This window comes from Carlito syrichta, unplaced genomic scaffold (assembly GCF_000164805.1).
Source record: "Carlito syrichta isolate Samal-C Ts95f unplaced genomic scaffold, Tarsius_syrichta-2.0.1 Scaffold315645, whole genome shotgun sequence".
Lineage (NCBI taxonomy): Eukaryota > Metazoa > Chordata > Mammalia > Primates > Tarsiidae > Carlito > Carlito syrichta.
The window spans coordinates 144,054-161,373 of record NW_007259741.1 but is presented as its reverse complement, the minus strand read 5'-3'; positions in this window follow the sequence as shown (position 1 = coordinate 161,373).

Below are 17,320 nucleotides of genomic sequence, written 5' to 3'. Positions count from 1 at the left end.
GTGTAGTTCCAGCTACTCGGAAGGCTGAGGCGGAAGGATCGCCAGAGCCCAGCAGGCGAGGCTGCGGTGGCCAGGAGCGGCCACTGCACTCCAGTCTGGGCAACAGTGAGACTCCAACTCAAAAAAAATAAAAAATTTTTTAAAAAAATAACTGGAAAAATAAATTCAATGGTCATCATGCAGAAAAACATCTGTAAACAATAAACCATAACAATAAAAGAGAATGAGAGACAGAAAGAGGCAAAGACACAGAGCGAGAGAGATGGGGGGAGAGAGAGAATAGATCTGAATATCATCACTTAAGTAACTGTATTTAACCAGCCTAAATCTCAAATTTCTACTTGCACTTTTACTGGTAAGTCAAAAGAATCTTATTCTCTTTAAGTTTAGTTTATTTTTGTTTAAGCTTGGTTTATTTCACTTGTAATACAAAGAAACGTAATATAGAAATTCTGCACTTGCTATTCTCCATTTGGAGATTTACAATGCATATTAAAGTCTCTGAGAAGCTTTGCTGTAAAGAAACGAATTTACTCTTCTTCCATTAATTTTTTGAAAAATATTTATCAAGTGTTTGGTATGTGACAAACACTGTCCTAGGTTTGAGAATCTAGTTTAAGTGAAAGACAGACACAGAAGCTGCTGTCATTGAATTTGCAATTAAAGAAAACTAGTTTTGAAGGAATATCACAGTATCTAATAGCATTGTTTGCTATGGTTTGGATGATGTTTGTTCTTGCCAAAGCACATGTTGACATTTGATTCCCAGTTTGGCAGAATTGGGAGGCAAGACCCTAATGGGAAGCGTTTGGGTTATATGGGCAGATTCCTTAAGAATAGTTTAATGCTAGCTAGCGGGAGAGAGTTCTCACTCTCAGAAGACTGCAACAGCTACCACGAGAGGGTTGTTTCTTTGGCCTTTGTACATGCTGGTTTCCCCCTCAGCTTTCCCTCATGAGTTACAGATGCAGGGGACCCTTGTCAGATAGGCTGCCCTATCTTCAACTTTCCAGCCTCCAGGACTGTGAACCAAATAAGCTTCTTTTCCTTATAAATGACCTAATCTCAGCTATTCTGTTATGGAAACACAAAATGAACTAAGACAGTGTTCTATACAGCACAGTTTAGAAAATTCTATTCTGGAAACACCTTATTAATTTTTTGTTATACCAAGTAATATGTCTGAATATTGGAGCCTTGCTTTCTTACAATTTGCAGTAAGTTCTTGCAGTGACGTTGGTCAGTAATATTCCTTAACTATTCAGTTTACTTTTCACATTTACTCTTCATATGTGTTATTTTTTAGCATTATACTTCTTAATGCCATTTTTTCAACGCTGGATATCCCAGACTCTATTAGGAGAGGTTCTTTCAATCAATACACAAAATTCTGAGCACTTACATTTTTGTCATTGTGATAGACCTTCCTTGAAATTTAGCAGTACACAAAAACAGATAAAACACTGCCATTTTGGAACTTTTGATATAGTAGATGAGACAAGACAATAATCACACATATATATGAATGTTTTCTCTCTCAGCAGTCTCTGTTTAACCAATGAGATCTTCCTTGACCACTCCATTTAAAATGGCAATTCTCAGTCGGGCTTGGTGGCTCAGCCTGTAATCTTGTGCTTTGGGAGGCTGAGGTGAGTGGATTGCCTGAGCCTGTGGGCTCGAGACCTGCCCGGGCAACTTGGCGAGACCTCATCTGTACAACAAATCAAAAATTAGCCGGGCGTGGTAGCACGCGTCTATAGTTCCAGCTACTTGGAAAACTGAGGAGGAAGGATCACCAGAGCCCAGCAGGTCGAGGCTGCAGTGGCTGGGAGCGGCACTGCACTCCAGTCTGGGTGACAGAGTGAGACTCCAACTCAAAAATAAATAAATATATATATATCTTTATACATCTTTTCCTTATATAGTTTTTAACCCTTTGTTGCTTCTTTTCTCCATAACCCTTATCTTCTCCTTACATATTATGAGTTTTACTTTTTTGCTTATTATCTGTCTCCTCTGCCAGGATGTAAGTTCTGTTGGGGAAAGAAATATTTGTCTGTTTAGTTCACTACTTTTATTTCCGGAGTTTAGAGCAGTATCTAGCATATAATATGCACATATTAAATATTTGCTGATTGTAGAATATACATAAGTATGTTTTCCCAATAAGTTTACTTTTATTTTACTACAAAATAACACCAAAGTACTTTATAATGTGTTTTCAAGAAGCAACATGTGTATTATGGTAAGTTAACATATAAGATTCTTTGGTAAATCTCTTAAAGCATAAAATGTACAAATATGAGCAAACTGGCTACTAGCAAAAATATCTTCATGACATTTAGGCATATTTTATTTTATTACAGTAAATATGCAAATAGCATAAATTTACTACAGATAGAAAATTATAAAATTCCTACATCACTTTTAAGTGTTGACCTTAGAATATTACTTGAAGTTGCAAAAATAAAAGATAACTTTTAAAGGCAAGAAAACACCATATCTTTTTGCTTTTGTACAGAGAGAGGCAAAGATACATATATTTCCAGAAGAAATGACTACATTTTTCTTTTCTTTTTTTTTGAGTTGGAGTCTCACTCTGTCGCCCAGACTGGAGTGCAGTGGCACGCTCCCGGCACCACAGCCTCAACCTGCTGGACTCCGGCGATCCTTCCACCTCAGCCTTCCAGGTAGCTGGAACTACCGGCATGCGCTATCACACCCGGCTAGTTTTTTATTTATTGTAGAGACGAGGTCTCGCCAAGTTGCCCAGGCGGGTCTTGAACCCGTGGGCTCAGGCAATCCACTCACCTCGGCCTCCCAAAGTCCTGGGATTACAGGCTGAGCCACCGAGCCCGGCCATTTTTTTAACCAGGTAAATTGTTAAAAAAATGGCCAGTAGATTGCCAGTTACTACAATATTTCTTAAGATCTTTCTGGTTTCAAAATAAATCAGTATGTAAAAATAAAAAGTTTTGTGTTGTCTTTTTTTGGGTAGTTTTATTCTTCTGATTCCAAGAATAAACATAGAGATTAGCTGTACTTTTCTTACACTTGTTGTTTTCTAGTATGCATTTTTAGAAGCCATTGGTTTCACTCAGCTGTCACTTTGCTTGTATTTTACCCCTAAAAGTTTTTTGAATTCTTAAGTACTTTAGTGTTAAGGTTTTTTAGCAAAAGCTACTCTGAATTTTAATAACCAAAAGCTTTTATCAAATACTTTTCTATCGTGGCACTAGGCATGGTATTATAAAAATAGGATTAAAAAACAAAGGTAGTTTCAAATACCAGAAATATTAATTTAATTTATTTTTGTGGAACAAAATATAGATGTCACTATTTGAAATCAAAATAGACTGTGTGATAACCTTAGGTGGATGAAACTTCTGAGTTATTAAACATATTATTATCACTATTTTCATTTTTATAATTTTTATACTTGTGGCCAGCATTTATCCATAAAAATAATTCATGAAAATTTTGCCTTCTTTCCTTTTTCTTTTTTTTTTAACCTTATTTTATGGTGAGATTTTATTTACAAAACTGTGTTGATAACCCCTCTTGGGACTTGTGATACCTTAAGCTGAGAAAGGTTTCCAAAGACTGAAACTTTCTTCCCTGAAATGGCAGTCTATCTGTCTTCAGTGGTCTTACTAAATCCAGCTGTTGTTGTTGTTGTTGTTGTTTTACCATATTGACAGATACAATTAGAGTCTAATGCCCAGCAGGCATTGTCAGAAAATAATGAATTCATGGTGAGACTAATCAAATACTACTAGCATTCTCTTTTTTCTTTCTCATCATCAAAACTAAGAACAGGGAAATAAAAACATGAGTAACAAATGACCTTTCCAGAGTCCAAAATGAAAATGGCCTTTTGACTTCTCCAGTAATGAAATCCAAATGCAGTGTGAAAAGAATAAATGGATCACTCAGCATATTGGTTTAATCCATTTTAGAAATGAAGGTCTTGCTCTCATGCAAGGTGAAAGAACTGGTCCCCAACCATTTCAATCAGAATGCTTGGTAAAACCAATCAGCCACACGCAAAATAATGGACATGTCATGTATTTCCCTGCTTTGCCCCTTGTGCCTTTTATAAATAAAACACAGCTTATAACCACAACCAATAGTGTATATTCTGGTGCTGCTGCTGGAACACTAGTGATTTTACTTTGGAACATTTTCCCAACTCTGGAATTACCTTGTACCAGTAGCTATCACACCTCCCTTCCTTTGGTTGAATAATTTGCTTAAACTTTATAAGCTTAATTCTGAAAAATTTACTTGGATATTAAGAAAGTGCCATGGAATCAGAATTACAGAAAATTAGAGTTGGAAAAGATATTAGAGGACATACTGTCCAGTGACTTGAAGGTGTGATCTACTGACATGTTGGTAGGCTTTTGCAAAACCATGTTCCTGATTCATTAAACACATTTAGTTTTATGCATTTATACATTGATAAGACATATGGTGTAAGATTCCCTTGGAGAATGAGATATACCCTGAACTAAAATAAGAAATCTATGTATAGAGTTCATCCATTTTATTTTTTTATTGAATTTTATTTTATTATAGAGATGTGGAGTACAAGTAAGGATTCACTATACAAGTGGGCTGCATACAGGTGAAGTTTGGGCCTCCAACTGACCCTCGCTGCCCCTGGTATAGGACCAAGTACCTTTGTGTTGTTACACTTCCCCCCTTCCTCCACCTTCCCTGGTAACACCCAGGGACTACCAATCCTTCCCTTGTGCTAATGTGATTAATGTTCAGGTTCTACTTATGAGTGACAACATCTGTTATCCAGTTCTTTGTTTCTGTGATAGATCACTAAGTATAAAGTTCTCCAACTTCATTCAATTTGCTGTAAATTCCATGACTTTGTTATTCTTTATGGCTGCACAATACTCCATAGTGTATGCATACCACCTTTTCTTTATCCAGTCCACTTTCGATGGGCAGTAGAGTTGGTTCCATGTTTTTGCTATTGTGACTAGTGCAGTTATAAACGTGTGTGCAGGTGTCTTTTTTTGTAGAATGATTTAAGTTCATTCAGATATATTCCTAAGAGAGAGATTGCTGGATTGTATAGAAGGTCAATTTTTAGTTCATTTAGGAATCGCCACACTGCTTTCCATAAAGGTTCAACTAGCTTGCATTCCCACCAACAATGTCGAAGCATTCCCTTTTGTGGCAATGTGGCAACATATGTTGTTTTTGATTTATTAATGATGGCCATTCTTACTGGAGTTAGGTGGAATCCCAATGTGGCTTTGATTTGCATTTCTCTGATGATTAGGGAGACTGAGCATTTTTTCATGTAACTATTGGCTGCGATTTTTATGTCTTCTTTTGAAAATTGCCTATTTTTGTCCTTTGCCACTTTTTAATGTGGTTTGTTAGTTTGTTTCACTTCATTTGAGTTGCTCATAGATCCTGGATGTTAGACCTTTGTCAGATACATAATTTGCAGATTTTTTTCCCCATTCTGTAGGTTGTCTCCCCATTCTCTTGATAGTGTCTTATGCTGTGCAAAAGGTTTTCAGTTTGATGAGCTCCCACTTGTCTATTTAGCTTTTATGGCATTAGCTTTTGGGAATTTGATCAAGAATTTGTGCATGAGGTTGTTTCCTGCATTTTTGCTAAGGATTCTTACAGTTTAATGATTTACATTTAAGTCTTTGATTCATTTAGAGTTTATTTTTGTATATGGTGATAGGTTGGGGTCCAGTTCCAATCTTCTGCACATGGTCAGTCAGTTTACCCAGCACCACTTGCTAAATGTGATCTCCTTTCCCAGTTGTTATTGGTGGCTTTGTTGAAAATGAGTTGGTTGAGAGACCAAGTTTTTGCTTCTGAAATCTCTATCCTGTTCCATTGGTTCTCTGCCTGCTTGTTGCTGGTGTATAGAAATGCAACCGTTTTTTGCAAATTGGTTTTGTACCCCAAGATTTTACCAAAGTCAACTATCAGTGTGAGGAGGCTTTTGACAAACTCTCTAGGGATTTTAAGATGTAGAATCATATTGTCAACAAAGAGGGATAGCTTAACTTCCTCTTTTCCTATTTGGATACCCCTGATTTCCTTCTCTTGCCTGATTGCTCTGGCTAGGACTTCCAGCACTGTTGAACAGGAGAGATGCAAGTGGGCATCCTTGTCTTATTCCCGTTCTTAGGAGGAATGCTTTCAACTTCTGCTCACTGGGCAAAATGGTGGTGTAGGTTTATCATAAATAACTCTTACTGTTCTGAGGAATATTTCTTCTGTGCTTAGGTGTTTGAGGGTTTTTATCAAGTAATCCTAGATTTTTTTAATGCTTTTTCTGTCTAATGATATAATTATGTGGTTCTGTGTTTTCCATCTGTTGATATGCTGAATTATATTTATGATCTTGCAAATGTTGAATCAACCTTGTATCCCAGGAATGAAGTCTTTTTCTCTCTCTTCTCTCTTTCTCTGTCATTCTCTTTCTCTCTCTCTCTCTCTCTTTCTTCTTTTTTTAGTCAACCTGGTCAAAGGATTGTCAATCTTATTTATCCTTTCAAAGAACCAGCTTTTAGTCTTTTGGTCTTGCTGCTCCTTTTTGTTATATTTGTGTCCTCTATGTCTTGCAACTATGATATTATCTTGGTAGCCTTGATTCTTCTGCTGAAGTTAGAATATAGGTGAACTTGCCTTTCCAGCTCCTTTGGGTGTGACATTAAGCTGTATACTTGTGATCTCTCTATTTTGTTGATGTATGTGTACAATGTTATGAATTTTCTTATTAATACTGCTTTCATGGCATCCTAGAGATTCTGATGAGATGTGTCTTTGTTTTTGTTTGTTTCCAAGAATCTTTTTTATTTCTGTTTTGATTTCTGTGTTGACCCAGAGGTCACTCAGCAGCATATTGTTTAGTGACATGTCATTGCATGTTGAAGGGGGTGATCTTATTGGTGGTGATATTCATTTTTATTACACTGTGATCTGAGAAGATGCATGGTATTATTGGTGGTGATATTCATTTTTATTGCACTGTGATCTGAGAAGATGCATAGTATTATTTTGAATTTTTGAAATTTGTTCGCACTTCATTTATGTCAGTGAATGAGATAAACTTGGAATATGTTCCATGTGATAATGAGTAGAATGTATACTCGGTAGATGTTGGGTGAAGTGTTGTGTAGGTGTCTATTAAATCCATTTGACTGAGCATCAAGTTGAGGTTCTGGATCTTCTTTGATTTTTTGTCTCAGTGATCTAGCTAAAGCTGTTAGTGAGTTATTTAGGTCTACACTTATGATTGTGTGAGAGTCAATGGCCTCTCTTAGTTTTCTTAGTAGTTGTTGGGTACATATATGTTTAGGACAGATATTTCTTGTTGCTGGATTGAGTCTTTTACGTAGTGTCCCTCCATGTCTTTTTTTTTTAATTTTCATGGTTTGAAGACTGCTTTGTCTGATATTAGAATGGCAACACTTGCCCTGTTCTGTTTTTTATTTGCCTGAACAACCATCTTCCAGCCTCCAATATTGCACCTGTAGATGTCCTCTGCAGTTTGATGAGTTTCCTTAAGGCAGCAGACTGTTGAATCATGTATCTTTATCCAGTTTGTTAGCTTATGTCTTTTTAGTGGCGCATTCAGTTCATTCACGTTCAGATTGATTATTGAACAGTGAGAGTTGTTTGTTCCTTGTCATAGGTCTCTCTGGAGTTTGCTTTGTTTCCTTTTTACTTTTGTATTTATATATGCATGTATTTTCATTTTTGTGAGTGCTCTGTATAATCTGTTAAATCTGTGCTTGCCTGTAGTTTTGTGCTGGATATAACTATGCTTATTATTTCTGTATTCCACACCTTCTTAAGTATCTCCTGAAGGGTTGGTCTCGAGGCAACATATTCTTTTAGAGATTAGATGTCTGGGAATGATTTTAGTTTTCTGTTACTGGTGAAATTTGACAAGACAGGAAATTCTTGGCTGGAATTGTTTATCTTTAAGAACATTAAAAATTGGACTCCAGAACCTTCTGGCTTATTGAATTTCTGTATATAAGTCTGGAGCATTTCTAATGAGTTTTCCCCAGAAGGTAGTCTAACCTTTCTATCTTGCTGACTTTAGGGCTTTTTTTCATGTTTTGTTTTTTTTGTTTGTTTGTTTGTTTGTTTTTTGTAGAGGCAAATTACTATGTGCCTTGGGGATGGTCTTCTTATATGATTATTTTCAGGGAGTCTCTGAATCTCTGAATCTTTTGTGCCCAGATGGTCAACTTTCAGGGTAAATGTGGGAAGTTTTCTTGAATGACCTCATAGAATGCGTGTTCCATGGTATTTCCTGTTTCCCTTTCTGTTTCAGGGATACAAATCAGGTAAAGATTTGGATTCTTGACAGAGTCCCACATCTCTCAGAGACTTTGCTTCTTCTTTTTTAAGCTTTTGTTCTGTGTTTTTGACAGACTTAGTTAAGTCCATATTTTAGCTTTCAAACTCTGAGATTCTCTCCTCTGCTTGGTTGACTCTATTACCAATGCTAGATTAGTGTATTCTTGATTTCCAGGATGAAATTTTTTCATTTCCATTATTTCAGAACGGGCTTTTTTTTTTTTTTTTTTGGCCACCTCCACTCTTACTTCCTGTATAACTTAAGTGAGCTTTGATTCTAATTCCTCTTGGTTCCTGTTTACTTTTACTATCCATTCTCTGATTTCTGTAGCTATCATCTAGGGCAGGTTGTTCTGGGGAGTTTCTATTGTTTGTGCTCTGATAGCTGTTTTTTCAGGCATTGTTTCTTTAGAACCCTGAGTGTTGCCTGTATTTTTTTGTTGATTTTTCCTCATTAGTGACAAGCTTCTCTTTACTCATTATACTTTCTCTTTAGACTTAAAGCTCTGAAGTTATTCAATTACTTTCTATTCTAGAGTCCTTTCTGTGGTTCAATATATGTCACTTGGTGAGAGAGTGAGGGGCATTCACACCTGCTCCTTGCTCCACCTTGGGGCAGGATTCTCTCATTGCAGAGCGTCTCATCAGCAACCAAACTAGTTGAGCCAGCTTTCAGCTCCCACTGCTAGTGCAAGTGTGGGAGAGGATTTCTCTCCCATCTGCTGACTGCAGGCTGCAGCCTAGTTGCCTTTAAATTGAGAGATCCCTCGAATGTTTGTTGTGTAACTCCCTCCCTGTTTAGGTACACACTCTGCTCTTGAAATAGAACCGTTTTTCTGCCTCTGAGGTGGCAGGCACTGCCTTGCCAGGATGCAGGGATTGAGGGGGTTCTTCCTGGTCTTCCTGGAGGAATGACCACCAACTGCTGGAAATGCACATATGCTCGGTTCACTCTGCAGATGAGTCCTACCCGCCTGTGAGTCACCAGTCCAGCAGAAAGCCTCATTCTCTGCAACTGCCCCAGTGCTGATCTTTCTCCCATTCTGCTTGTGCTCATTGCTCAAAGCCCTGCTCAGGACTCCTCTCACATGGGACCGATGACTCACACCTGTCTAGGAGGGGGCAGTCAATCCAAAGTGTCTTTGGCTCACTCACCCACTTTCATTCACCTGGCAGGGCTTCAGTTCTTATACTAGCCTGGGGCACGTTGAGGGATGGAGCACCCAGATTCCTGCATCCACTATGGCTTTCTGGTCTCTGTGTGTTCAAAGAGAACTTTTCTGAGTGCAGGGTGTGTCACCTTTCCAAAAATGTTCAAGGTGCATCCGTTTATTGTAGTGGGGCCTACTCTCTGCCTTGATCAGCAACAACAGGGTCTGCTGCTCCACAGTACCATCTTGAATTCATCCATTTTATATGACAGATGGGGAAACTGAGGTTCTTTCTTATTTAGTGACAGAGACTAAGCTAGAGGCACACAACTAGTTAGAAGCTAGTTCGTATAAGGCTGTTTTCTGTGGCAAAAGATAAAAACTCAAGTCAAATGAGTTAAAAGAAGAAGAATATTTAGTTGACATATAAATAATAAACTCAAGTAGTTTCAATTCAGGCTGAATCCAGATGCCAAAAATGACAACCAGATGTGTTTCCCTCTTCATTTCTCAGCACTATTGTCCTCCATGTTGACTTCATTCGCAGACAGTCTCTGTCGACAGAGTTTTCCTGAAGTGGCAAGTTGAGATCTGTATTCTATCAGCCTCAAGTCTGGTGGAAAGGGAGCTTCCATTTCACAGGGTTTTTATCATATTTGAACCAAATTGAGCCTCACTGGCTTGAATTACAACACTGAACCAAACACCGTATCCAGAGGAATAGAATACATAGATTATCTCAGTTTAGGTCACATACCCACCTCTTGTCAATATGAACTCACTGGAGCAACTTAGATGGTTTGTGGAGGAAGAGTTATTCTCCTAAAGAAAATTGAAGCTCCATTCCACTCCAGAAGAAGTGGCGATGGGTGTTGGAAGAACAATAGCACAAAATGTGCACAGCTGTTCGTCACCTAACCCTCTGTCTAGAGCTTCATTGCTAAGTCACTCTCCATTCTTAAAGTAGGGTCACAGTGGCACACTCTGATGAAAGGCAGAAGTGGCAGCAAGCAAATGCAAGAAGCAATCAAAAGTCTCATCTCCTTTTTTTTCATTCATTGTTCTTAAGAAAAAAAAACTTCTCCATTCTCAATGCCCTAAGGATGCTGTTTGCCACCTGTTAAAGAAAAGCAGCTAATGAATTAACTTACTCTCTACAATGCGCCCTAACTTCTTCCTGAAGTCAGCTACTTCCTACATATTTGTTCCCTGAGCACTCAATTCACACCTCTATTAGATCACTAGCAATTTGACTACACAATTTGTGTGCTCTGTGTACGCCTGTGCTCCTCAAGGGCAGACATTCTTTTATTTATCTCTATAACCTTAACACTTACTACAACACTTGGCACATTCCAAATGATGAATAAATGTCAATTATTGTTACAGTAATAATGTAAAACAATCTTTCCAAAATTAGTTTCCAGAACACAATCTTGGCAAAGGTTCTAGCAAGAAAGGTTTCAAATCAGATAAAATGTGTAAATATTGTATACTGCAAGTCTTCTTAGAAATTCATAATTGGTGTACATATCAGATGATCCAATGTGTCATGGAGTTGAAAAAATGTTTTACTTTATTTAAACTTGTTTGCAACATTCATAATTTATTTTATCTTAAATACTACTGTCCAATGAGATAAATATTCCATGGAAGAGATCTGAGAAAACAGTTTTTTTCCCTCATCTTTTTGTTTTGTTTTGTAGCAGCAAAAGTTAATATTTAACTAAAGAAAATAGCTTTCTCACTCATGTACTCATTCAGCCAAGCTTCCATTTGCTGGGTGTGTGCTCTGTGAGACAAGGGTCCCTGTCTTCTGAGAGAGAGTCTAAGATCTATTAAATGGAAATAGGCAGGTACATTTTGAAAAAGGCAATAAAATGTTAAAATGCACTTACTTTACCAAAAAGTATAATTAAGGTAGAAATTTAACATAATCTGAACAATACTAAATTATCTTACTCTTATCAGACTGTAATACATTTCTTTAGCAAAACAGGCTAGAGTGATGGCTGACATAATGAGTTTGGGTATCAGAAACCACAACTCGGGAATGTTGAATCTCAGCAGAAACAGAAAATAATCTGCCTTTTTGGATAATGTGATTGCTTGTAATCCACATTATCTTCCCTGGTGACGCTTACAATATTTCCATGTGCCACTGCGTATGCCTGTGAGACCACTCTGGGCCTCCCCTGTAGAGTTCTGAGGTTTTTGTGAACAGTGCAAAGTGTCCAGCTTGCAGGACTTAAACAAGAAAAATAAACATGGAGACTTAGCATAAAGTTTCAGGGGCAATATGTGTGAAGTTGTTTATTGTATATGTGAGAAACAGAATTTGTCTTTCCTTTGTTACCTTCTCTTCTTCCCCTTCCTCTCCCTCTCTCTTTCCTTCCTTCTGTCCTCTCTCTCTCTCGTATTTTTTTGTTTTTGTTTTTGTTTTGTTTTGTTTTGTTTTTTGGCTTTCTTTCTTTCTTTTTTTTTTTTTGAGTTGGAGTCTCACTCTGCTCCCCAGACTGGAGTGCAGTTGCATGCTCCCAGCCACCTCAGCCTCGACCTGCTGGGCTCTGGTGATCCTTCTGCCTCAGCCTTCCAAATGTAGCTGGAACTACAGACGTGCTACCACACCTGGCTAATTTTTGATTTATTGTAGAGATGAGGTCTTGTCAAGTTGCCCGAGTGGGTCTCAAACCCATGGGCTCAGGCAATCCACTCGCCTCAGCCTCCCAAAGTGCTGGGATTATACGCTGAGCCACCGAGCCCGGCCTTTGCTTTCTTTCAGTACCAATGGACAAATTCCTATTGACATTTCTAAGGTGAAAATGAAGTATAGAGTTGGGTCACACAATAATTTTAAATGATATAAAAGATTTTACCAAACATAGTTCATGTACACATGTGTAATAAAACCACTGATAATAGATAATCTTCTAATTCTTCAGTCTAAATGTTTTAATGTATTTTCAATGAATCTAGTGTTTTCATTTAAAAATACTTCCTAAATGCTTGCTCTGAAACAAAGGCACCATGCCAAGCACTACAGCTACAAAAAGAATGACCAACAGTGTCAGCTGTAGTTCCAGACCAGAGCTCACAGTCAGATCAAAGAGATTCACAATCATAGAACAACTTGGTAATGTCTAGAAATATGAATAATTGCAAATTTGGGGTGAGTCAGGAAAACCCCAAAAACTGAGGAACACTGAGGCTAAATTTTTAAGTAGAAGGAATTGTTTAAGAATTTGAAATATATAGAAACTTCATCTTTGGCAATAATTATGGGAATCCTGATATTTTTCCCTCCCACAGAGCCACTTTAACATGAATCTCTGCTTTACTTTTAACTCCCTTGGGAATTTGTTTAATTTGCTTGCATGCATGCATCACCACTGGAACTGTTTTGTTGGCATCTTGGCATGCTTGTCTATTTTGGGCATATACTTTATTTCATTCTGTTTTGACTTCGCTTTTCTTGAACACCATGTAGCTCCAATAAACAAATGCAGTTCCTTAAGTGTTTCTGACAGGTTTGGCATGATTAAATCAACCTATGAAAATGTCTCCAGACAAGTTGCATGCTTTTCTTTAAAAAGTTACAGGCTTCATAAAGTTAAGCAAGAAAATGTTGTGAAAAGGAGGCTTCATATAAGATTGAGTTTTGTTTAAGGGAAAATGTACACCAAGAAAATGGCGATAATTCTTTAAAGTGGACCAAGTACCTACAGTGAACATCTGATACATGTAACTTTATGAAGCTTTAATAAATTTTAATTGCATAAGTACTATTTTCTTAATGTATAATTTCAAAAAATACAGATAAACAAAAAGAATGAAAAATAAAAATAAAAATCACTATAGATTCAACATCCAGAGATAATCATAATTATATATTTTAGAGATTTCTTTCAGACATTTTCCTACCCATTTAATTATTAGCAGGAATATATTTTTTAGCAAAATTGGGTTCCTACTGTGATAATTGTTTTGTGACTCACTTTTTCCATTTAGTAATTGGTCGTGAACATCTTTTCATATCAATATATTTCTTTTTTCTTTCTTTCTTACTTTTTTTTTTTTGAGTGGGAGTCTCACTCCGTCACCTAGGCTAGAGTGCAGTGGCAGTGGCACACTCACGGCCATCACCCCAGCGTCGACCTACCAGACTCCAGCTATCATTCCTCCTCAGCTTTCCAAGTAACCAGAACACCAGAATTACAGGCACATGCTACCACTCCCAGCTAATTTTTTTATTTATTGTAGAGACGAGGTCTTGCCAAGTTGCCCGAGCTGGTCTTGAATCCATGGGCATCAATATATATTTCTATACCATTATTTGTAATACTTTCATTAGTTATCTAAACAATACATTATTGTTCATTAATTCATAGTTTTGCAATTAGAAGCCACATTTTAACCAATATTAATATGGCAACATCTTTGCACATAATTTTAATTAGTTGGCATATACTCCTAGTAAAATTTCTCAGTCAAGGCGCATAAGCATTTCTAAGAAGTTTTTAGCCATAGTGCCTAATTCTTCTCCAAAAATGTTGTCAGTGAAACACCAACCAATAGACTATTATAGTGCCTATTTCTCTTTACTTTTGTCAACAACTAATATTCGTTGTTTTATTTGCAATTTGTCAATCTGACAGACAACAATGATATGTGTTGTTCTAATTTGCATTTTTTGATTACTGGTAATATTGCATAGATTTGTTCGTTTTTTATTTTAGTTTATTAGCTAGAGTTTTTCTTCTGAAGGTTGTCCATTTATGATCCTTGGAAATGTCCTATGAAAAGTTATATACTTTTAGAGGAATATGCGTTTTGTAAGTCTTGGCAATAAAACACTATGGCAAAGGGGTTATATAATAATTTTTTTAAAATAAACTATTAAATGGGTCTTTTTGAAGGCTTGTTTGTTTCTTTGTTTTTATAATTTTCTGAGCTGCCACTGGGAAGAGTAAAAGGGGATTTCTGCCATCTGCATTTCCTTGGCATTCCTTGACACTCAAAATTTTAAATTTTGAGACGTAAAAGCCTGTTATTTGGCATAATGTCCTCAATCTAAGTTTATTCAGCTTTTCATCACAGACTCAGGTTATGCAATTTTGCAGGAATATTAGAGAAGTGATACTGTGTTCTCCTTCTTGCATCATTTCAGGCAGTACATGGTTTTGATTTGTCCCATTAATGATGATGTTAACTTGATTAAGGCAGTGTCTTTCAGGTTTCTTCACTGTAAAGTTACTCTTTTGTAATTATCAAGCGTTTAATAATGAGGGATTTAAAAACAATGTAAATATTATGTTCCTTATTAATATGTATTATTTTATTTATTTGTGACCATATGGACTTATGATCCTTATTTTATTCAAGAGGTAGGACTCATTATTACGTTTCTTTATTTAATTCTCAAATTGTTCTGGATTAACTGGAGGGAATTCCTTAAACTTGGCTATGATGACCCTAGCATGTTTTGAGCATTTCCCTACTTTCTTTGATAATAAGAAGTTCCCAGCTAACATCCTAACATTGTACTTTTTTCTTGCCTCAATCTGGGATTAATCATTCTTCAAAAGTCCTGATGCCTTCTGGTGGAGAAAGATCTTTAAAAGATAAGATAAGATCTAGAAACTAGACATGTCCATTGCTTTTGGAATGTTATAGGAGACTCTCTCATTGGACAGAAATGGGAAATATATGGAGAACACACATGTACACACACACACATATATTTGTTTCTAATATAAATATATAAATGTGTTTACATCTAAATGTATTTATGCATCTTTGCATGTACATTGAAAACCAGAAGTTCACATTGATACTTGTAATTCCTATCCAACACATAGAATGCATTCTAGTGTTCTCCCTTTGCATATTTTTAACTCTTTTTTTCCCAACATTGAGAAATTTGCTCCTATTATCTTTATATAAGCATTGGTTTTTCCCACCTCCTTTATGTAACCCATCTTTCATAGTTGCTGCCACCCCCTCCTCATGTGGATTCCTTCATCACATCCTATTACTTGACTCAGGTCCAACAACTCATTCCGGGATGCCCACCCACACAAATGAATTCCTCAACCTGCTCAGACTCTGTTGTTCCACTCTAGGCTTCCATACTGGAGAGATATTCTTCTCACCTTTCTCAGGTTTCAATACTACAGGGAAACCACCCTTCTTGCAGATAACATCATTGCTCCATTTGGACTTTGACTCCTGAACAGAAATGACTTTTTAACTCAATTAAGGAGCAGACTCTCTGAGCTAGGCATGCATCTGCAAGGAAGCCTTCTTCATTCAGCTTGGACTGTGTATCCTGGGTCAAGCAATCCCTTACCAAGATATTCTACTCACCTTCCTCAACCTATAGCACCTGACACCTTACATGAGCTCTGACATCCTCACTGGGCTACTTTCTTACACAGACAGCTCTCATCCCTCTGCACATTTATAGTACCCTATACTGCGCCATGATTTCCTAGCATGGACAGCCTCCTTACTGGCCAGGTCCCCCACCACCCCTCCCAACTGTAAACACCCAGATTGCTTTGCTCCTTCTAATTGCTTCTGGATTGAATTGCTTAAGGAGAAAAGAAAGAGACAGAAAGAGAGAGAAGAGGAAACGAAAGAGGAAAAAGAATAGTGACATTTCAATGAAAGTGAATTTATGGAATTGTTACTCTGATGTCTTATTTGTCATAAATGAACCCTTCCCTTACACAGTGGAACTGTTCTTAATGTCATTAATCAAAAATAAAATTATAGGTTTTTTTTCCTTTTTGAAAAATAAGGTAGTTGAAAACAGAATGATTAAATTCACTGAAGAGGGGGAAAAGATTCTGAAGGATTTGTCTATGCTGGGTAAGCAAATGACATCAGAAACAAATTTTGTGCTTAGAGCCAAGTTAGCAAATTTTTATAATTCCAAGAAATGTCTGCATTATGCAATTATTCATATTTCTTAGCCTTTTTTCCAGGTCACTTCTACCTTCTGAGAATCTAATGAAAACTATAGCTCTTTCTAGAAAAAAAAATGTGAGAATTGATTTAGACACACACAAGCATAATTTACATTCAAATTCATTGCATTCATGTTCTTCTCTATAGAGCATTTGACCTCTAGGTTAAGGACAAAAATAAGTCTTTCAATAATGTTGATGTTTGCCTACATAAATGTAACACAGGCACACAATCTTTGAAACCAGACTAACCTAGGTTTGATAATAAGCTCTGCCACTTAATTAATTTACAACTTTGGTCTTAACTTCTCTGAGTCTTATTTATTAAGTGGAGATAATAACTATCTCCCAGCTATTGTGAAAATTATAGTTTATATAGAAAACAGTGTCATACTCATCACAGTTGCTTAGTATGAGTTAATTTTTATTATGTGACTATTCGTGGTTTTTTGTTGTTTGTTTGTTTTTTTGAATTGGAGTCTCACTCTGTCGCCCAGACTGGAGTGCAGTGGCCGCTTCCGGCCACCGCAGCCTCAACCTGCTGGGCTCTGGCGATCCTTTTGCCTCAGCCTTGCAAGTCGCTGAAACTACAAGTACACGCTACCACACCCAGCTAATTTGTTGATTTATTGTAGAGATGAGGTCTCACCAAGTTGCCCAGGCGGGTCTCGAACCCATGGACTCAGGCAATCCACTCACCTCAGCCTCCCAAGGTGCGGGATTACAGGCTGAACCACCGAGCCTGGCTTTATGTGACTATTTGAAACCATTTGAACACTTTACAGTATGCTTCAGCCTTTTATTAGATGTGTTTGGTGTCACCCCGGATGA